Raw genomic sequence first — 23,483 nt, 5'->3', positions numbered from 1 at the left:
CAATAAGCATCAGATTTATTTCTGGATGCTACCTCTTACTTTTTAAAGAAAGAAGTTCTCAGAAGCTTCCCTTCAGCTGCCATAATCCCTACTCTATCCCTCAAGTTTTAAAGGGAGTGAAAAATTGACCATGGCTTCACACAGAAATGAAAGGAGCAGCCCCTAATGATGATGTGAAGTTGAAGACATAACAGATGTCTCCAAGTTTGCTAGAAAACTTCTCAGTCAAACGATCACCACAACCCTCACAGAAATTGCAGAGACCAGGAATAATAATTCCTGGTTGGCAGTGTCAGAAGCCTGTCACTCTGCTCTTTCTCTGCCTGCATGACTCCAGATTTGTTTGTTCCTGTTAATTATCAGCACCCTTCGTCAAGCCCGACCTACCTCTGTGATGACACAAAAACTTTTGATCAGTAAGAATGAGCATTTCCTCAGGTGCCCAAAAATCAGAGATACTAGTAAAACACAAATTCTTCCCACATAACAACGTGTAAAACAGACTGCTCTGAAGCGCAATAGCTGAAAATGAAAACATTCAGTTGTAGGTACAGTAATAGATTCTCCTGAGCCTCCTCAAAAAACATGCACCTCACAAGGACCTGTTTTTGTGTTACACACACTCAGTCTATCAGACCAAATAGAGACCCAAATGCAGAGTTCAGCATTAGACTTGAGCTATGTCAATTTTCTGACAAGTTCTGGAAGACCTGAAGGGCAGAAATCAACAAGCTGATTACACTGAGCAGCTTACATATTATTTTGACCTGTGACATACCTTGGGATATCCTTTGTGATGAGATCATTGCCCTAGAAATTAATCCACATGGCAGGTGAAGGACATTTAACCATTTCAGAAACCTCGTGTGTGAGAATCTGGGATGAGTGTTTTTTGCACTGTGGCAGAGCCTGCAGCACTGCCACTCCTCCCTTCACCGATTTTCCAGAGAAATACCTCAAGAACAAGCCACCACACAAAGCAGTCCCTTGTGCCCCTTTTTGCTTATCTCTTGGTGTGCAGAGAGATGTGGAAAAGGGTGCCCATAATGGACCCACCCCTGGAAAGAGGGGAACACCCCTACAGCTGGCACATGCCAGATTTAAGGCTGGCATTTTAGCTTTGTGTATGCATTTTGTGAGGATTCCAGATATACCTGGCTACAACTGACTATTCTTTCCACTCACCAGAGATAAACATAGCAGACACAAGGGACTAGGCAGTGACCAAGATCTGGCATTGCTGTGGGTCGCAATCTGTCACATCATCACAAACTGAAATTAACTGTGGCTGACATGAATAAAAGTGGCTGTTAACCAAGCACCTGAAGAATGGACAATATCCATTGATGGTGATAACCATCACCAAACAGCTGGCACTTTTTAAAGCAGCCACCCATAAAATGCACAAAGTCCTCAGATTAGTCCTCCTTCTGCAACAAAAGATTATGCTGCAAGAGCTGAATAAGGGTGCACCGCTAATAGCATTTTAAGTCAGCTCAAGAATACATTTTTGAAGCAAACATTCCATGCTTTGGTTCACATCAGGTGCAGCCAGAGTGCACAAACTGAATTCTGAAGGGGAAGGTGTGTCACCCCCCAGTGATAAGTAAGCATTCAGTCCATGGGACCAACTCAAAGAGAGTCTGAAATAACACCCTTTGTCCCTGAGCCGTGTGCATTGTGGACACTGGGTTCTCAGCAGCAATTTTTTTCATTCCCAGGTCCCCAGCTACTGCATCACATGATCCATCAAAGTATATAGAGCATCAGGTGCTCTGACTCCTGCTTTGGTATTTGGATCAACATAACCAGGGCAAAGCTGCAGCTGAATCCTTAGTGACTGCCATGCCCAAGATTATCTGGGATAACATATAAAACTCAAAGCTTAAAGGAAGATGGGTTGCTGGAAAAGCCTGACTCAACACTACTAGGTCTCATGGTAAGAAACTCCATGAAACACCTGATTTTACTCTTATGCAATTAAGCTGCTCCTGCAGTATTAAACTCCTGATACTGTAGCAGAGGTTGTTAGTGATTGTACCCACTTAAAGCACGTGTTGACACGGCATGCTGTTCCTAAGCAGTGTTCCCAACAGTACTGAAGGGGTAACAGCAATAATCACCAAATAAGGCATTCTCACAACATTTGTGTATTTCTGTGGGGTAAATATTTATCAGGCTTTGCTAGAGCTACAAACAAAGAATATTCCAGAGACACTGGTGATCTTCTAGCACAGAGAGATGTTGAATTCACTTTCTGTTCTCTTTCCAAAAGATAGAATCAGGCTCTTGCTTCTTGAACTTTATGTGACAATTCTCATGCATTCTCTTCTTTGTTAATCAGTCATCTTAGAAAGACATTATACGTGATTTTATTCATTCCCAGACATTATTACCACAAGGAAACTACCAAAGGAGAGTAAGAGCTCATAATGACAGCAGGAAAAACCCACCCAAGGACCTAAACACTGACTGGAATAGCAAACACTTCAGGATGGCAGACCAGGTAAATGCTATTTTCAGATCATTGGTCAAGTTCTGCACTTATGTCTCAAATGCAAATCCATCAACATCAGCAGGAGGCACATAGATGTAGGGTTTACTTGTCATGTCTAGTGCCACACAGAGGTCATTTGTAAAGAAAAAAATAATTTAAAAAGAAGAAAGAAATTGCTGTCTTGTGTCTCAGGTCAGACAGAAAGAAGAGGAAAACAGAAAAGTAGAATGGTGTTGGATGGGAAGCAAAGGGAATCCATACTCTTATTTCATGACCTGTCTGTAATGCCAAAGAGCCCCAGCTCTGCATTGCAGGGGCGCCAGTTGTAGCTCATGCAATACTCACTCCTTCAGCACTAAGTTTTGAGCTCTTTTATGGAAACCCAATCAGTGATCCAAGGGTACATTCACTCAGTTTCTGAGCTGCTCTGCAAGTCTGCTGTATGTAGCAAGGACACCTCAGCTTTTCCTTTTCCTCCTTCCCAAGCACATACTTTGCTCTACAGTGTTTGTATACTGCTCTGGCAGCATAGAAGGCAGCAAGGGAGGAGAATGTCAAACACCTGTTGCTCCTTTACTTCTCCTCCTTCAAGGCTTGTCTGTCCTTTTGTCTCCTTCAGCACAGGGTAACATCTGGATAGAGGACTTAAGCATTTTTCCAGCAAATAAAATGTGTTAGTAAAGAATCAAACATCAGGATTTACTGGTCAAGTGATCAGCTCTTCCTCTCAGCCTAATGCTTTACAGTTATTTATGAAGCTTGGAGTTTTAAAAGGGCAGGAGTTTTAGAAAGCTCCCCAGAGCTAAAATTGATGTTTATTTCTTCTTGGATAAAAATACTTCTGTGTATCTGAGCCTGTCCCAGATCTTATGCTCCTTAAGTATTATGTCACTTAGATAAAGAACCCTAGTACAAATACTGAACTCAAATTTTTTCCTTCTGTTACATTGTGTAGATACATTGTATATCTGAGACATAGAATCAGGCGTACAAATGCAACACGCATAGAAAGAAAACCATATCCTAATGTAAGAGGACCTCAGAAAAATACTGAAAAGAAATTAAGGCATTCCATTTCCAGGTAGTGTGACTCCTGATCCTGAAATACACCCCTTACTGAAAGATGTGCCATTCAATTGCTGCTTACACTGAGCAGTCATGACAACTCTTCAATGTAGTCCTAACACTGGTGGGTTTCTCCATATATGCATTATTTTTGCCTAGAAAGACAACCAGCTAAAGGACTCCCCTTAAGCACACTGGAAAAGCTAATTTCCACCTCAGCTTCTATTACAGCTCAAGCTGAACATTTGGCTCCAAGTCAGCTGTGTGTCCTGAAATAGTACACAAACTGAGGATGAACAAAGTCATTGAGACTATTCTGGCATCACTTCCTTGCTCTTGCTGTGACCATATGCAGAGCCTCAAGGGCTTTCTTTTATTATTATCATTTTTTAAACAAGTATATTGCCTTCAGAGTAGTGCCTTGACCAATAGACGGCAACTTGGAGCTCTCCACCTAGTCTGCCTCGGTATGTCCAGTGACTGATTTCTCTTTGCTCTAGATGTTGGATGCCACAGTACCCACTAACGGTTGACTAAACAAAATAAAAGTCTACTACCGTTTGTCTCTGCAGCCCCTTTCTATGGCCCACAAATAGGTCCCGACATAGACACCTGATAATCTGTGCCGCAAGACCCCCCAACAGCCTCCCGCTGTTGTCACAGCAGCTCACAACAGACTCCACAGACACAGCAGGGGGAAAGAAATAGGCAGGGAAAAAGAGAGGGGGAAAGAAATCCTTCGGGTTTTTACTAAATGACACTCAGAGGTACCAAGCGGCAGGAGGTTTGTGCTTCCCGTACACATCATACCCCTCTATTTTTGCCTCGCACCTCGTGGCCTCGCTGGAAAAGGAAGCCAGACAGATCTGCTTCATCAGGGACTCAGCCCTCTCTGTCCTCTGAGGAGGGGAGGATGCCACCACCTCCTGCTCTCTCCCGACGAGGCGGGAGCGCACCTGCGGGCAAACGGGACGCGCGGGGCACCGCCACCCGCCCCCTGAGGAGCCGCACATCAGCAGCTCGGAGCACGATCGCGCCCGGCCGACGCGGGACCTACCCGGGAAGGGGGATGCCCGGCAGCCGGCGTGCGCGCAGCGGGGCTGGCCCCGGCCCCGCGGCACCGGAGGGGGTGGCGGCCGCTGCCGCCGCCGCGCCCCCTTCCCGCTGCTCCTCACGGCGGCGGGGCAGCGCCCGGAGCCGGCGCGGCTCGGCAGGGAGGCAGCATCGCCGCCGGCGCTGCTCCGCCCGGCCGGCCCCGCGGCGGGGTCCCCGCCCGGCCCGGCCCGGCCCGGCCCGCCCCGCGGCGCTGACTCGGGCGGCGGCGGGGCCGGCGGCAGCCGTGACGCGCCAGCCCCGCCGTCTATTTTTAGCGCGGCGATTGGATTTCATTCATGAAACCGCGGCCGCGCGTAAAGGGGCGGCGGATGAAGCCGCCCCCGCCCGCCCGCTCGCCCGGCGGAGCGACCCACGGCCCGCAGCGGGGCAGCTCCGAGCGCATCCCGCCCGTGCCCCACGGCCCGCAGCGGGGAACGCCGGGCTCATCCCGCTCCTGCCCCACGGCCCGCAGCGGGGAACGCCGGGCACATCCCGCTCCTGCCCCACGGCCCGCAGCGGGGAACGCCGGGCACATCCCGCTCGTGCCCCACGGCCCGCAGCGGGGAACGCCGGGCTCATCCCGCTCCTGCCCCACGGCCCGCAGCGGGGAACGCCGGGCACATCCCGCTCCTGCCCCACGGCCCGCAGCGGGGAACGCCGGGCGCATCCCGCCCGTGCCCCACGGCCCGCAGCGGGGAACGCCGGGCTCATCCCGCTCCTGCCCCACGGCCCGCAGCGGGGAACGCCGGGCACATCCCGCTCCTGCCCCACGGCCCGCAGCGGGGAACGCCGGGCGCATCCCGCCCGTGCCCCACGGCCCGCAGCGGGGAACGCCGGGCACATCCCGCTCCTGCCCCACGGCCCGCAGCGGGGAACGCCGGGCGCATCCCCTGCCCCACGGCCCGCAGCGGAGACTTTCTGCCACGGCCTCGCACGGGAAAAACTCGAACACGAAACAACTTGAAAACAAAGCAACACCCTCCATATGCAGTCTTTGTACGTATACACTGCAAATACTGTTAATGCATACACAGTGCAAAGGTCCTGAAGGCCTCCCTGGATGATGCCCTACGTTGGGCACGCAATCTCTTATTGCAGGTGCTGCTGCTATCTTTTGAAATCACTTGTCTCCATTTTCACTGTTTGAAGCCTTCTTGTAAAACACACACATCATAATTAAACCACAACCTCCCCTTCTCTTATAGTGACAATCTAGACTTGGCGTTTTCAAACCAGTGAAAACAGCTCAAGGCCCTGTGTGTTACAATCCAGACCTGGCTCCCTGCTAAAACATCAGTCTCTGGCTCTTCTTTTACCACTTGACATCAACAAAACTGTCGCTAACCAGTATGGGACATGGGCACAACTGCTGCAGCTAAGGACAGTTTTTGACATAGCTGTGACTATTTTAAAAACAGTCACTATTCAAAAAATATTCTCTTACAGCAACCTGGACTCACACATTGCAGAGTCTCATAGCATTAAGACAGTAATTTGTTGGAAAACATTATAAAGTTGTTTAAAACCCCACTTACAAGAATAGTTAACTGTACCAATAACAGGTTAACAGCAACCAACTGCATTTGGTTATAGTCAATTACTTACATTTTTCAAATACCCAGAAGCCAAACTCACATTAACCAGGTCAGACTGCAAAATTTTCAGTTGAGTACATCTATGTCAGGACAAATTACAGTTTGCACTTCATATAAAAGGAGGCTAATAGGGGCAGAAGAACAACTTGCATCATGGCAAATACTAAGTGTTACTCTCCTAGCTTTGCACAGTTTGGATGGACAAGACAAATGCATCAGAAACTAAAACAACTCTCACTCAGACATCTACTTACAAGCAAAGAAATATCAAGTTGATAATGCAGGCAACAAAAAGTAAAAAAAAAAAGTCAACAGATTTAAAATGTATAGTATAATAACCTTCTGGTTTTTAAGTTTTAAGTTCTATGGGAACTTCTCTACAGAGGAGGGCTAAAAATTTTCATTCTGTGCAAGAACAACAACCCCATGTATTCACTTGTTTCTCAGACACACAATTTTTAGGAAAACAAAAAAACTCATGTTCATCCCACTCAATTCAGGAGGCTGAGCAAAGCAGTGTTATATGAAAGGAATTCCTTTTACTGAACTGTTTCAGTATGGCAATTTTTAATTCTTTATTGGTACCTTTTTTCTACAGTCTAAATGATCACTTTTTGAAGACAAATCAGAGCTAGAACCCATGTCTCTATTAAAAATACTTAGACCATCACTGCTACAAACAATGAGTGTTAATGTGAGAACAGGAAGTTAGCAACACATGAGAGAAAACTGATACAAAGCAACTAGACTTGTCGTGATACTGACTCAAGAAGTATTGGACTGCAATTAAAAAAAAAACCAAACCAAGCCAATGAAAACCCACAAACCTTTAGATTTGATTGCCAGTTTTTTACAGAGCTTTTGTACAGAAAAAAGGGAAGAGGGCAGGAAGAAAATGTTATTTTTAGTGCACAATAGTAAATTTAGCAGAACACAGCAATGACAAAGATTAGTCAGGAGGTTAAAAGGGGAAAAAGAGAAAGAGGGCCTGCTTTTGATCAGGATAAAGAAAAGTTCTCAAGTTTCTCTCTATTTCCCTGTTTCATCAAAGAGTGATAAAGGCTTCTGCTGCTGTGGAAATAGGTACATGCTACTATATCCTTTCCATTTTAATGATCATCTACAGCAACTTCTACCATTCAGTCCTTTCCCACCACAAATGTAAAACTTCTTACATAATTCAGATTGCAGCTTTTCCAGCAAAGTATAGAATAAAACCCCAGGACAACCAGAAGTTCTCTGTTCTCTGATACATAATCCTGTACTGAAGTGTATTTACATTTTCCCAAAGTTTTAAAACAGTTGAGTTTTGACCATAAACTTGAGTGACACATGGAGAAGTGGTTGGAATGCATCTCTAATAGAGTGTAGAGCAACTGACAGTTTCTAGGCTTTGGTACAAGAAAGCACAGTAACAAACCACAAGTATTCCCACTGACTTTGCATAAGCATTAAAAATACATGAATGGTAAAGTTTTACTCAATTAGATGTTTAAGTATTCCAGGTAGCCAGCTTGGATTTTTCATTTTCATTTGTTTGTTTTCAGGGAGGAATAACAGCTAGAGGGAAAGGGAGAAGGGAATAAGCTCTGTCTTTGCAAGCAATCCTAAAGGACATGGCATTGGACCATGGTAGCATGGTAGCAACCACAGAGTCTGCTTTTGTCAAGTCAATACAGCTTTCCAAAACATGTTTATGGGCTGCCAAGCGAGCTCCGTCACTGCAGCTCCGTTATGTGCTTTAAACACTTATCTCACAGCTGAGAGAACAACTGGATAAAAAAAGACTAAAATAATAATTTAAAAATGCATTTACTCCCACAGAGAATTCTACTTAGAATTATCTTAGTTTTGCTAAATTAAAAAATCCATTTGAAAGCACAAATGTAAATTCACATCCCCATATGCTCCAATATATTATTTGTTACTCTGGGACTAAACTAACCTTTTGGTTTCGAGACTTTATTTCTCAGATGATTAAAAACATCAGGAGAGAGCATCAGTTGTGCATAGACTGCAACTGAGTTTACAAATAACCTTTCTACTTCTGGATCTCAAGAGTTGGTTTAACTCCAGAGGCTGCTCTGACACACAGTGTTAGCAGAACTCCTTAAGGAACTTTCTACCAGCTCAGAAACACTAAGCTCAGAGCCCTCAGGCCCTTCCATCCTCTGCACTCCCCAGACACCAGAGAAAGGCTCAGGAGGAGACAGATTGAAAAAATACCAGTCAAGGATAACAGGAAGTGCAGGAAGAAGGGACTACAAGCACTTGGCTCAGCTTCTTTGACAAAACTCTTCTGGAAGGGGAGGAAATGGACTAGCCCATGCTTCTTACCACCCCGTCATAATCTAAGTCTGCTCTGTCTGCAGAAGGATAATAGTCTAAGCATCGTAACTCTGGGGTTTACATTTTATATTTCTGTTTATCAAAGTCAACATCCCAGATCCAAGGGCTATGTGGAAGCAAGAGGTTCTTCCCTGTAGTAGAGGTATGGTCTGCTTAAAAAAAAAAAAAAAAGAAATGTAGTGACGTGGCTCTTTGCTCCCTCTGAGGACCCACTCAAGCTTTTAATTCAGGACAACTGAGATTATTTCCCTTCTCCTTTAGGTAGTAACAACCAAGCACAAATGCAGTTTCCTATGATATGCTCCACCAACAAGACTCAGCAGCAACAGTTACAGAACTGAGCTTATTCACTAAAAGAGGGCAAGTCTGACATTCCAAAGACTGCCTGGGACTGTCCAAAACCAAAACTCAATAGTATAGGACATCCTAGAGTTTCTCTCTCTCCCTTATCCCTGAATGCAGGGGCCTTTCATATTAAAAGACTTTAGGAGCATGTTTAGATTAAAAAATCGTTGGTGGAAATAATATAAATGCACAAGGAATTAAGTAAAACAAAGTAAGTTAAATTGTCCTGTATGGGCTCCACATTGCATGTGGCAATCTCACAGGGACAGAAGGTGCTCTCTACAGTCCAGGAAATTTGCTTTCAACAATACAAAGAGAACATGAGTGAATGTTGTACAACCAAAATAAGGAAACGTGGTACTTCAGTTAAGGACTTCACCATCCACCCATTGTATGCGATATATGTAGTCTCAGCCAACTGGTAGCACGTGAATTAAAATATCAGAACTACCCAGCTCCTGTCATTGAAGTCTACTTTTCCCCGCAATTAGGCTTAGAGACTGTTATGATATGGGTAGATCAAAATAATTTCTAACTACTTTTGTAATAGATTAGGATATATTTCATTAGATTTTATCCATAAAAAATTGATAAAGATAACAAATGCCTTGAATAGAACTATGTAAGAACATATTCTATAAACATTGAGATAAAATTCAACTCATTTCCTGTCAATACAATTTTGGTATTAAAAGGTTTGCATTCAGGGCTGCAATGTACCCTTGCCAAATGCTCATGCATTCCTAATTAGCTTTCTTTTCAAAACTATTGTACGTTGTGCCCAGTCTGTCCTTCTCTTTGGTTAGCATTTGACGTAAGGTGTCTCTAGTGACGTCAGCATCTACTCTCAGCCAGCAATGCAAATTGATTCGGCCGGTTGCATCCCTTTTCCTACAATCCCACATTTGTTGTAATGCTCAGAGATGGAGACATGTAACACACACAATGATACCTTCACTGTGTTCATTAGACACTAACATATGCATGTATTTGTTAGGGGTTTTTTGCAGTTATTCATTGAATGCTAAATATAGTGCAAGACCATAATTGCTTAAGAAGCCCGCAGTGCACCAGATTTTATTAGAGCATTCTGTGGATGATATAGAGCACCAGTGGTTTGCCTTATGAATTATATTTCCCCATTCTTTTTCACTAGAAAAGGGATATAGAAGGCTTAATATAGGCATACATTTTGAACAGCTGAATAAACAGGAAAGGAACCGTTCACAGAAGGAAAATGCCAATACTTATAATTTGGAATAAAAATTCAATATCTACATTTTTTTTCAGATGGTTATATTTCAACAACGCTTTAGTTTTCTGTCTAATTATGCGTAGGAAATTGGCTTTTGCATTTCCCTGCTTCCATATTTAATCTGTTAATTATGAGACCCTGATTCTCTCCACCTCACCCCAAAACAGAATATCAATTTAGGTGGGAAGAGTCCTCCAGAGGTCATCTAGTCCAACCTCCTCCTCAGTGCACAGCTAACTTCAAAGCTTGATCAGGTTAAGGACAGTCAGTTCACATTCTCCAATCCACCTGTTCCATTGCTTAGCCACTCACTATGAAAATGGCTTTTTTTACAACCAGTGAGAAAATGTTTTTCTTTACACCCACCTTATTGCTACTTGTGACTGCTGCCTTTTGTCCTTTTGTTGCACAACGGTGAGAGGATCTGGTTTCCCCATAACCTCTTGTGAGTACCTGAAGCAGTAATTAGATGCCCTCTTAACCTTCTCTTCTCCAGGCCAGGTAAGTAGCTCCCTCAGTGTCTCTGTACATCTCATGTTTCAATTTCCCCACAGTATTAGTGGCCCTTGGTTGCATTCTCTTCAGTTGGTCAATCTCTCTTCCGAGCTGTGAAGCCTGAAACTGAGCACAGTTCCTCAGAAGCCACCTACCAAGTGCCAGGCAGAGGGGAATAAGCCCTGCCCTCACCCTCCTCGCTGCACTCAACCTCAGGCAGCCCCGGCCGTGGGTGAGCCCCGCTGCTGGAAGGGCGCACAGCTGAGCCAGGTATGTCCCAGCCTGTTCACTTGCGCTGTCATAGTCTCTCGTGACCCCTTAAACTCCAAAACTGCCTTCACTGCTGCACTTCTCTTTCTACAGACTGCGTGGTTGGGTCTTAAAAGGGAGTGGATTCACTCAAACAGTCCCAGTTTGCAATGTTAGGTGTACCAGGATACAATTAAGCAAAACAAAATTTTGGCTTAATATGAAGAACAGCAAGAGAAACAGCTTGAGCAGTTACATAAGAGTCTCCCAAGGGAAGAAGTGGCAGGGTTATGGCTCACTGCATTCACAACCCAGAGAGGACAAGGCTGTATCAAGAATTGGTTCTATGGCAAAGTTTTGTATCACGTGTGTAATCTTTTCTAATGGGAGCAATTTTGCAACAGCTTGTATTTGCTATATTCCACACTTCTAGCTCCTCAGAACTGCAACATGGATACAAAAGATTTAATCAGCTTATAACAACAGTTCCAAACAAAAACTAAATAGGAAACACTGACTAGTAGGAGGATTTGTTCTTGACTGTGTCATTTTGCTGTTTGGCAAGGGAATGAATCTGGAAGTAATAGTGCTGGTATCTGCATAACTGTTCAGAGCTTCTTAAAATGTTTCTGCCATCTAATCAGATGTTAATGGAATGGAAAGAAATCCTTTGTGGAACAAAATAAGAGTCATAGCAGTCAGCAGGGGAAGATTTTCTGTCTGTCTGACCTTGTGGCTAGCTGTCAGTCTCCATCTCTATGTAGATTAGTGAAAATTCACTTGTCTCTGAGTACTGAGTTTCTGAGAGACTTGAAACCTCGTTATACTACAACTACAGGAGGTTTTCAATGACATACAGTGTCTTTGCTTCTCACTCTAGGTCTAAGCTATTGAGCTTTAAAAACCATACATAAATGGATCAGCTCTTATTCTTCCAAGCATTATAAATGCTCTCTCTGCCTTTTGAGGATTGCATAAATTACCTATTAAAGGCCTAGTAGATTCACACGCAGGAGGATACAAAACGTAGACCAAATTTTAGAAGCCAAAATTTTGGTAAAAGATTGCAGAAATTTGATAGGAGCAATACACAAATAGAGATTATTGCAACAATGTGCCACCCCCGCTCAGAGTTGCTTATATTGGTGGTATAATGAGATCATGAGGACAAGTCTTGAACACAGATCTCCAGCTACAGGAACTGAAAAATGTAGGGTAGGGGTGGTGAGGGGAAGAGAAACAAAGTGGATTTTGTCACTTTTTCATAGTTGCCAAAGCCTAGTCTTACTGGTCTCTGAATCACTGCTTACATACAGGAACAGCAGCCAACAGCCATATCCTGATCTTTATAGGCTGTCAAACCAACAGAGCAGGATTAAATAAAAGAATCAAAGGCAGCTTAATCTCATCATCACTGATCTTAGAGAAATAGCCTTATTAGCTACAACTTACTCTTCTGCACCTCTGTCCCATGGTGAGCTAGACACGAAAGTAAGACCCAATTATGGTTTTAAGAGCATGATATAAATCCTAGTGGAACTGTTGGGCAAAGTCTTCCAGGGATTCCTCTGGGCTTCAATTCAGGGACTAATTCAAGAAGAGAAAGTCCATAGAATTAGTTGCTACATGCCTGTCTTAGAAAGACGGTAACTTAAAGTACCTGAAACAAAACAGAAATGAATTAAACACCTGTAACTTTGATATTTTTTCACTAGGTTGTTCAAAGAGTGTACTTATTTGGATTACAACCCCCCTCAAGATTACAGTACAATTCTTCATTCATTTTGAACAGTGTGATTCTGCACAATAATAACACTGTAGGATTTCACTCATTCAAGACCAAAATTCAAACTGTTACATCCTCCATATTCTATACCTTGGAACCACTCACTTTTTGAAAGAGAAAGCTTTTCCAGGAAGGTAAGACCTTGTGCCTCTTACCACCATCTCACACCAGTTTACTTACATGATTTAGTCACACTAGCAAAGACTGCCTTGCAAAGCCTGTGTTTTTGCAACACAACAAATTCAGTGGGTTAGACTGGATTATATCAACAAGAGGTTTCTACTGTCCAAACACCACTCACGTATTTTAGTGGTTTACTTCAATATGTCTAAACAAATCTAGTTACCACTTCTTTGTTTCGTCAATGAGTTAAGGCTGTAAATCATATGCAGAAAGAATATTACTATATTGGTTCTGATGGGTATCTTTCACTCCCTGAAACACTTCCTATAAATTCGAGCAAAATGGTGTAGCTGAAGGAAAATGGTAATTGCAGAAATTGCAGAGGAATGCACACAAGTGATTCATACAAGAGAACACACACGAGTGATTCCAAGTTCAAGAAGCAGGCAATAAAGACAGTTTGCATGTTTCACCACAGGCTGCTTGATGAGACTTCCCTAATTATGCTTATTAGGAATAGTTACCAAGAAGGATTCTGTTCTTTTAAATGCTACCATTCAAAAGCTATCAACCATGAAACCACATACTTATTGCACATATTTGCAGTTTTCACAGAGGGTGTAGGACACTACTTCCAGGACCTGCCAAGGTATCATTGTTACAGGTTTGAACTACAGATTAGGCACAAATCAGAGGGCTTAAAGGAGTGTGTGTATACTTTGTAATTTGCAAAATACTAGAAAAAGACATCACTTTCCAATTACACATACACTGATACGTGCAGCATTTAAATATGTCAGGAACAGAATATACCTTTGTAAAATTAAAAACAAACTAGAACCAGCAGCAGTGGTTTTGAAGCTAATCAGCCATTCAGGGAGCTTTAACAAAATCAAAAATATCCCAATGCCTTGAAATTTCTCATCCACTCATTGCTCGAAAGTCATATTGCCAAACCATCATGAATTCTATGAGCAGGGATTTTTTTCTCTTTCATTAAAGTAGCAAGACATGTAGCATTTTATTTTTAAACTTTTTTACAGTCTTTTCTGAGGCAGGCAAGAGTTCTTTTCCCGGTTAAAGGTAGAAGAGAAGAAATACAAAGGTATTAATTTTATTTACTCCCATACTTATTGACAAAATTGCTAGAGCGGGGTGCATTTTGTAGCATTATAAAATCCTCAAGAGAATTAAATTCCTCCCACACCTCATCCCCAAAATATTTTTTCAGGAAAAGGTATGAATTATTTACAGAAGCAATTGCCAATAAAATGTCATCAAACTGCATCTGTTACAGAAGATAAACATTTCTCCACCATTCCAATTTTTTACATTAGGCTTCTAGCTGAAATTCACATCTACAGCTAAAATACTATTGTACCCTTACTGTAAGAGAAATATTGAAAGTTCCTTAATTACAGTGTTGCCAGTGGGAAGCACTGTTGCAAACACGTAAGAGAATGAAAAGAACAAAATTCACCCCTGGAGAAATTCAATGAGACAGCTGGATTGCCTCAAGAAAAGCCTGACCCACTGGTATTTTCCTTAGAAGACTGGAAAGTATTTTATGGAAATAGTCTTCTGTATTTAGTGACCAAAAATCTACATCACTGTCATAAACTCACATGACCGTCAAAAAGATGCCTCTGAAATTGAAGAGCCAAATTCAAGAAGTTCAAGTGTTAAGCAACAGCCATAAATCAAGAACTGAAACATGGGACAGCCATAAGGGCCCCAACATGTACGTCCATCTCAAGTGTAAACTGTTCTTGTTGCTCAGGACAATTACTGGAACACCTGCCCATGCTGAGCACATCCAGGAGCCCATGCAGAAGCACAATAACAAATTCTTTCTGATTCTGCATAGGTGTTGTGAAAATCATTCATTCTCCTTTATGTAAAGCACAGGAAATCCCATGATGAAGTTAGAAACACAGATTTCAACAGTCTGATAAACAGTGCTAGAGAACATAAATTTAATTATAAAGATTAAAAACAACAAACAGCAACACTGCCCTTCCCCTCACAGCTGAACCTCCCACACAAGGCAGTCCCCCACATTTCTAATCTCCAGTCACACGCAATCATAAACCTGAGAAGAACTAGTTCAAGCAGCTTTAAAATTTAACATTTCCTCTGATAAATTTAATTCTGCTGAAGGTTACTGTTACACACACACACCCCTCTGCTGGCTTTGCACAGTCCAGAACTTTGTATTTACCAATCTGAATTGTCAGCTAAATTCAAGTGCCAGATTGCACTGTAGAGGCAATCACACACATAGCTATTTTATTCCACTGCCTGTGAAGACAGTAATCTCTGAGAGAGCAGTAGCTTCTTTACCCAGGGAGCTAAATTTACTACTACTTGTCTCATAATGCCTCAAGAGACACAGAAGCCCATAAGCAAATAAGCTATGACTGGGATATTAAGGAGTAAATAACACCTCTGCAGACACCTTTCAGAGATGTAGGATTTCCTGACTCAAGCACACACCAATCCACAAGTTAACTTCTTTTCAGACCTGTAGATATATTCTCTTTAAGAAGTGAGACCAAATCAGAGAAGAAGCAGGAACTGGTGTGGAGACAGCAAGTTTCTGAGAATATTGTTCTATAATTTAGCTATACATGTTACTCAGAAATTAATTTAAAACAGGCTGGGAAGCGAGACTTGACACTGGGAGCAGAGATGAAAAGATATTGGGGTTCTTGGGTGTGCCATTTTCAATAGGTACTTTTTGATAGTGAGATCAGTCAGTGCATATTAAATAATTCACAGCATCACTGTCCTGGTTTCAGCTGGAATAGAGTTAATTTTCTTCCTAGTTGCTGGTACAGTGCTGTGTTTTGGACTCACTCTGAGAATGCTGGTGACACACTGATGTTGTAGGTGTTGCTTGGTAGTGCTCACTCCAAACTGAGGATGTTTCAGTGCCTCATGCTCTGCCACTGAGCAGGTACACCAGAAGCTGAGAGGGAGCAGGGACAGGACAGGTGACCCAAACTGCCCAAAGGGATATTCCATACCCTAAAAGGTCATGCCCAGTATATAAATTGGGGGAATTGACTTGGAGCTGCCAATTGCTGCTCAGGGCTGGGCTGGGCCTCAGCCAGCACGTGGTGAGCCACTGTATTGTGCATCACTTGTTTTTCTGGGGTTTTATTTCTCTCTCCCTTTTGTCTCCCTTTTCATTCCAATGATTATTATATTTTATTTCAATTATTAAATAATTCTTAGCCCATGGACTTTACCTTTTTTCTGATTCTCTTCCCCTCCTTTGTACTGGGGGTATATAAGCAGGCAGCTACATGGTACTTAGCTCCTGGCTGGGGTTAACTCACAATGATCACAACTTGCATATGTGTAATATTGTATACTAGCTTTTAGGAACTGCATTACCTATAAAATTACTTCTATTTTTATTCACAAAGTATATGTTTGCCTTTGATGATGTCCTGAAAGGGGCTCATTAAATTACTAATGTAACTATTAAAGCTATTAAATTACCAATTTTGAGGGATCAATTCAAAGCACATTGAGATAAGCATAAATCCAAAGTAAACCAAGTGTCTCTTCACTTCACTGACCCTCCCATGAGGCTCTGAATGCTAAAATGCCTTTCTCCTGACAGGATTAACCCTTTCATTGTATAACCCTCCCTGGCCAAAACAGTGGAAGTAGTTATTCCTAGGGCTCACAAAATGTTCTGCTTGGTAGTACATAATGATGGGGGGAGGAGGGATGCTTGGTGTGTGTTTACTTTTAGAGCCCAGGGGAGAGACTGCTCCCTAAGCTTCCTGACAAGATGCTTATTTTTATTCACATTGTCACTATGTTTTCCCATGAACAAATATTTATACTTCAGAGGAAATGTTTCAGTAACATGTTTCAGACAGGATAAGCAACGTGTTCACTTCCCTTCCTTTTATTATGAGAAAGCAATTTTGCTTACAGGAGGAAGTAAATAAATGGATTCCCCAGAGATGCCTGGGAAGGGGTAATTCTTGCAGGGAACCCGTCTTGAAAATACTGTCAGCATGTCACTGAGTTAGCTGACCTGTGGAGGTTTCATTTGCAATTGCAAGAAATGAACACATCAGAGATTTATTGTTTCCTTTGTTCAGAGAAACAGACCATTCCTGTGCAATCCTGTCATAATTAAAACATTCGCCCTTCTGACAAATTTTAGTAGCATCTTATGTTCCTATCTGCATTATTATATTGTACATTCAATACATATGGCAAGCTATAAATCCATCTTTTGTTAATACTTCTGAGCATGTAACAGACTGAGAAAGCCAGTGGGTGAAAATGACCTAATTCGTTGACTACTCCAAATTGTGAGCAGAGGGTTTGACTCTATGATATCCTGAGGTTCCTTACAACCTGATTTTTCCCATGATCCTAAATTAAGGACATATTTGGTTTTACTAACTTACAAACTTACTGCAGGAACTGTGAAGGTCTGGCTGTGATATTGACAAAAGCAATATAAATATACATCTGCAACTCAGGCTGGCCACAGCCCCACTTTTCACTAGGCTGCACAGAGCAGGAACTCAGAAAGCTGCCTGGATGCATGGAAAAGTACCTATATATTTGTGGTACAAACTCTTTCTTCATCCCAGGATCTCACTCATTTCCTGCACCTGCAGTTAGTCTGTGTAAGTATTCACTCTTGAAAATCAGACTTAGCAGCTTCCTTTTCTTTGATGCTTTGAAAAAAAGCTTGACATTGGGTCAAAAGCTACTCTGTGCAGAAGCTGCTCATTACCAGCCCTGCAACACCAAGCCTTTATACATTTGTTTTTATCTGCTGAAATAGCAGAACAAAGCTGACTAATCCTGTAAACGAAACGATTAATTGTATGACTTTTCAGTTAAGACTTTTGGTACAAAGTTTGCCAAGACACAGATGCTATAACTCTAAAATACCTGACCAGAAGCTGCTGGTCAGAAGAGCAGTGGTGACAGGCAACAGTAAGTGAAATGAGTCAGGTTTTCTTCTGTTTCTCCCTGTCGATACTTACCTCACAGGAGAAAATGTTCACATCCATTTTTAGCAGCTTGATCAAAAGCAGAATTCCATTAAAAATACTTCATATCTTTCTCTTACTGTGGCACTCCTAAGGAAGAAAGAAGGGGAAAAAAATAAAGAGAATAAACCTTACAATTTTCAACCTAAAATTACAACACATGCAACAGCAACAACATCTTTTATGATCCATTTTATATGGTAAAACAGGCCTGCTTGGTCAACAAAACAGTCTTTCAAAGTTTCAAACAGGTAAACTGTGTATCTTTACTAAAACACTCTTTGCTCAAAGCACTGAAGAAATCATGGGTAGCTCGATGAGCTTTTGAGCATAACTGGAGATTAACACAGCTCTGCCAAATGAAGCTCGTTCTTGAATAATTTCCCTCTGGATTTAGATTTAAAAAAAACACAACCACCTCAGGTGTCAGAACCAAACGCTGCTGTATCCCAGTTAACCAGCTCCTCTCTCTTAGGCAACAGACTTAGAGGAGGGTTTTTTTGCCTACCTTCAAGCAGGTGACAAGACTCTAAAATATGAGCTGACAGCCTGATGACACATGAACTGGGAGTTCTGTGTTGCTTTCCCCTTTGGTAACAAATGAAATTAATTATAAATGTCCTTTGTTGGGTTTGGTAAATGGCTGCATTATTGTGGCTTGGTTCCCATCCAGGAGCAAGACAGAGGTTTTCCAAGAACCAAAGGTGGGAGCAACATGTATTTCACCTCAGATGCTGCCCTAAAAGCAATGCTCAATGGCACAAGTAGGTTTCAGGGGTCCATGTTAGCTTGAATAGCAGCAGTGAAATGCAGAGTCTTCAAATGAACAGAGCAGTGGCCCACTTAGGTTTCCTAGGCATTTCTCCCTTCTTATCAAGATCATTTCAAAATTCAGTGTAGGGCTGAAATTAACTTCTCACAGAAATTCCCACCTTCTGTAGATACTCAGCACAACACAACAGAGAGAGCAAACAGAAAATGAAGTAAAACTTCATTCCACCTTTGTGAAATATGCAAGCCACAAGAATTGATCCTAGAGCTAGAGGCATGATGTTTATATCCTCTAGAAGTCCTGCCCTTCCCTTTGCTATTTATCAATAAGCATTTTAGAGGCAAAGACATGTCAGTCTTCCTGAACTGCCGTGTTTCATGCAGCTACAACTGTGGAGAATCTTCTCACCATCTTTCCTACAGTGTTTGCCCTGACTTCCTCCAAGGCAGGCCCATACAGCTCCCTTTGTGAGCCCTATGAAAAACAGCCTTAACCCACAATGAAACAACCCCCCAAATTATTAATTAGTGACATGAGCACACTCAGGGCTCTAAAACTGTTTAAATAGCTACTTATGTGATACTGTACCATTCCTAACTGTTTACTTGTTTCCTGAGTATTGGTGGCTGATTAGAAGTTACTTGCAGCTTCTTTCAGAACAACCCTTTTCAAAAAAACCAAACTAAAAAAAAATAGATCTGGTTTATCTGATCATAAACCCAGAGCTTTCTATGTTTTTATTTCACTGAGATCTCATTCACTTCTAACAGCCTTTCTCTGCTTCACCCTCATTAAAATCTACAGACGTGACCTCCAAGGATATTTCAAGATCCTTCTTACTCTCAAACAGACATGCAAAGCCCTTCCACAAGCTCATTCACAATTCTTTTTTATCAATCATTAATCACTTACATTATTGTCCTAGTAAAGACCACATTAAGACTCTCCTGCTTGCTGAGATTTTTCTTAATTGTTATACAGTAAAGTCAGACCAGTTGTTTGAAGAATGTAAGCAGACAGAAATGTAGCTAAACCTGATTTTCATCATTACTAAAGCATAAGCCTAAAAGTTCCACTTCACAGATAAAAGCTTATGGCCTTCATTCCCCTGCCCCTCAGTTTTCCACTTTCTAGTTTTGAAGATAGTTGAGCCTACAAAATAAAGACTTAATTCTTAATTAGCATTGTTCTACCCTATTATGACTCCAAAATACAAACATCTTTCATGCCATGGTAGTGGAAGCAGATCTCTCTCTGTGATGATGATCTGCACTCAGAAGAATAGAGCAGCTAAACCTTACATGCACCTTCCTTATCAGAGCCTTGAGGAGCTCACAGCTGAGAAGAGAGCTGGCTTCCCATGACTTTCACCCTGTGTGCCTGCAGAGAGAGTATCAGTTGTGGCCATGGCAGTGCACTTCCTTCTCTCTCCCATCTGCTCCACACCCAGGCAGGCATTACCTGAACTAATGCCCACCCACAACAGCTAGCACACCGTGATACTGTGGGCAGGACATGCAGCAAGGTCACCGTGGGCTGACAGAAACTAAAACCAGCTGGAACACAGAGTAACTCAGTGAGGGATGTACTTATATGATCTAATTCTCCAAAGTGGGGAATTTCTTTTAAATAGGCAGAAAGGTGAGGAACAGGAACACCTGCTGCAGGTTGGCAGGTGAAACATTTGCAGTGCAAACCAGGCCCAGAAGGAATGCAGAAGAGGCCAGGTGAACACTGGGCTCCCTGGATGACTACTTCAGGCCAACAGTCATGTCTAATCTGGCCTAGAAGCCTCTTCTGTGATGCACAAGACACTCCTCTAACACACTGATACTAGAGAAAACTCAAGAAAACTCGGCCTTGTTTTCCCCTCAAACCTACCTCAGCTTCACCTTCGTGTTGTTCAGAAGCCTTAGCTGATCCAGTTTTTGCTCCACTCATTTTGTTTGGTTTGTTGGGGGGTTTTATTATTATTACCAAACTAACAATATTGCAGAATTTTCTCCTCTCAAGTTTTCTGTGAGTTTCCTTTTACTAGCCCATCACCTCTGTGCATTGGTTTCAGTTTCTGTAACGCCACACATTCATAGTACATCTGCCCCAAATCTCTTCAACAAACTTTGAGGGATTACATGGAAGAAAACTGCTTTTAACCCTTATGTTTCTGACTTGCTTAATACGGTCTCACTTCAAACTTTTGCCTCTAAAAGTTCAAATACTGGAAGAAGTTTAAGTAAAAAAAAGAGCAGAACCTTAGTTCACTGTTGTAATCTTTACTATGACACACCTCACTTGCTCTACATTACATGGTTGAACAGACAGTAGAAATGTTACTTCCAATTGATACCTAAACCAACATTTCCTCTCAACATATTTTCAAACCTTTAACATTGTTGAATCCAAAGTAAATGCAAGTGTTTTGCCCTTTCTACTTCAGTTTAGGCAAGTATGCTTTTTCCCTGGGGTCTCTCTCAGAGAAAAAGGAAATTTTACCTGTATTGATTACATGGACAACAGCATGATGACATGTGATATAACTAGATCAATTTAACTAAGTACAAATGACAACATTTGGTGTGAAACTGACAATCAGGTTCTAAAAGAAGATGGGATACTATGATTGTCACTAACCCTATCTTAGGAGCACCCACAACAACTCAATTAAACAGCTGCTAAACGAAAGTGCAAGTAACTGTAAAGCTCTACTTTCCTCTGCTCCCCAAGCAGGGAAAAGTTTTTCTCTTTTCTTATTCCTTTTTTTCAGAGAGCTGCAAAAGAGTTGGGCCCACTGCTTCTCCCCAGAGGTTCTCAACAACTGTACAGAAAGGGCTCTTCATTCTCCTGCTAGGTCTTTTTGGGAGGCACATCCTTCTTTATAACCAGCTCCTCATATTCAGTTCTCTACATGCATTTGCACTCTGTACCAATTACAAATTTCATTCTTGTAATGCAGAGAACCATTAATAATTTAAGATTAAAAAGGAACCTAAGGGCAGGAATATTCCATTTTTGCTCACGAGATAGATGGTACTCTGCTAGTACGTCAACTCAAGTTATCTTTGTGCATGCTATGTTAATTCAGCAAATTGCTTTTCAAACAAAGTGCATTCAGAAAGTGCCTGAAGATTCTATATGAGAAGAAAGTTTCATTTCTATGGCAAACGTGCCAAACCAATATCCAGAAAGTGAAATACTAACAGATTTTAGTTTTGTCCATCTAGTTTTCACAAACAGGGGTTAGCCAGGATGAATTTTGTAAAGAAGCCCTCTGCACGAGCGAGTAAAAGTCATGCCAGGTGTAGTGATAAATACCCCAGCGCCCTGCCTGCACCGTGAGAAACCAGAGAAACAATGAACACATCTAACGGTATGGAATGGCTCAGGAGCGCTGCAGCAGCACCGCCTGACACCCAAGTGAGCTGTCAGCATTTCTGGCCTTACCGTGGAAGGGAACAGGACACCAGGGCGAGCCGGGCAGGTGCGGAGACCCTCCTGAGGCAGGAGCTGCTCCGGAACGGGGAGCGCCCCCGGCCCGCCGCTCCCAGCCCCGCGGTGCCCCAGCCGCCCGCCGCTCCCTCCTCCGGCGCAGCTTCCCACGGCGTCCGGCCCCGCTGGGTCACCCACAGCGACCGACAGCGACCGACAGCGACCGGCGGCGGCGTCTGCCCGTCCCGCGCCCTCCCTCCCTCACTCCCTCCAGCCACAGGGGCCGCAGCGTCTCACCTGAGCGCGGAGCGGGACCGGCTGGGGACAGGACAGAAGCGACGCTCAGCGGGGTGCGGAGGGCGGGGCGGTGCCTCGGGTGCGGTGCCGTCCCGCCCTGCTGTGCTGTGCCGGTCTGTGCTGTGCCGTTCCCTACGGTGCCGTGCTGTTCCGTGCCCGGCGCGGAGCGGAGCGGCCGCGTCCCAGCCAACCAGCGCCGTCACGTGAGCGCGCCCCGGCACGCGGTGCTACTGCCGCGGCCGTTACAGCAGCGCGCGCGCGCGCGTGGCGGCGGGAAGCGCGCGCGGAGGAGGGCGCGGGGGGGGGGGGAGGGGGTGCGCGCGCTGCTGCGCTCTGAGGGGCCGGGGGTCGCCTGGCGGGGCTGTGCGGCTGCCGGCGGCGAGGCGCTCGCCCTTCCTGCCCTCGGGAGAGATCGTTTCCAGGAATTGAGGGGCTGCGGAGGCAGGAAATCCTGCGGGGCCCCGTGCGGGGAGCGGCCGCAACGGCATCACCTCCGCGCGCAGGAGGGTGGGGTCCCCGGCCGCCTCCTCCCTGCTCCGTGTGAGCATCCGCGCGACGAAATGTGGAATCCGACGGTGGGATCAAGGTGTGTGCGCCTCCCTGAACTGTGAATACTCCTGTGTTTAACATTGCTGCCTGACGAGTAAATCCCACCGCACTGCTCGTTTCAGTTTCCCAACACAGAACTTTCATGCTGAATTGTAGCTAAAAAACAACGTTAAGCCCGTTTTCCGCCCAGGATGCTTTCCATTTACGCTGTCCTCAGGGTGTCTGACCTCTCTATCAATAATACACTAACAGAAATCGTTAAACAGAACAGTAGTGGGACACCTTAAATAATCCAGCTCCGTAAGGCATTTAAAAAGGTTGTAGAACATATTGCTGAAACGCTTACGTAAATTTGAGGAACAGCCTAGTAGCCTGGTGTTAAAGGAATTTTCTGCTTACTCAGGGTCTTGGACTCAATTTTCCACCCTGGGTCATCCTGTGCTGCTGAGGAGGATTTGGGAGGGCTACGGGGCCAGGTACGCAGCTCTTGTGCCAGTGCTTTCACGTTTGGTGATGTTTAATGTTGGTTACAGGGAGCTTCTGACA

At 43.6% G+C, this 23,483-nt stretch overlaps 1 protein-coding gene across 1 annotated transcript in view; it reads right to left on the bottom strand.

Annotated features, from left to right (window-relative positions):
- The window catches only part of RHOBTB1 (Rho related BTB domain containing 1), a 52,409-nt gene extending 29,905 nt beyond the window's left edge, over positions 1-22,504 (bottom strand). The window contains exons 1-2 of the mRNA XM_082285844.1: positions 22,389-22,504; positions 17,888-17,983 (exon numbers count right to left, since the gene is read on the bottom strand). The gene's annotated coding sequence lies outside the window, so the exon portion shown is untranslated. The remainder of the gene's footprint in view (positions 1-17,887; positions 17,984-22,388) is intronic.
- Positions 22,505-23,483: the final 979 nt, after the last annotated feature.

Source organism: Coloeus monedula (genome assembly GCF_965178545.1).
Source record: "Coloeus monedula genome assembly, chromosome: 8".
In the NCBI taxonomy this organism is placed as follows: domain Eukaryota; kingdom Metazoa; phylum Chordata; class Aves; order Passeriformes; family Corvidae; genus Coloeus; species Coloeus monedula.
Note: the sequence above shows the minus strand (reverse complement) of the source record. Positions and strands in the feature narration are given on the sequence as shown.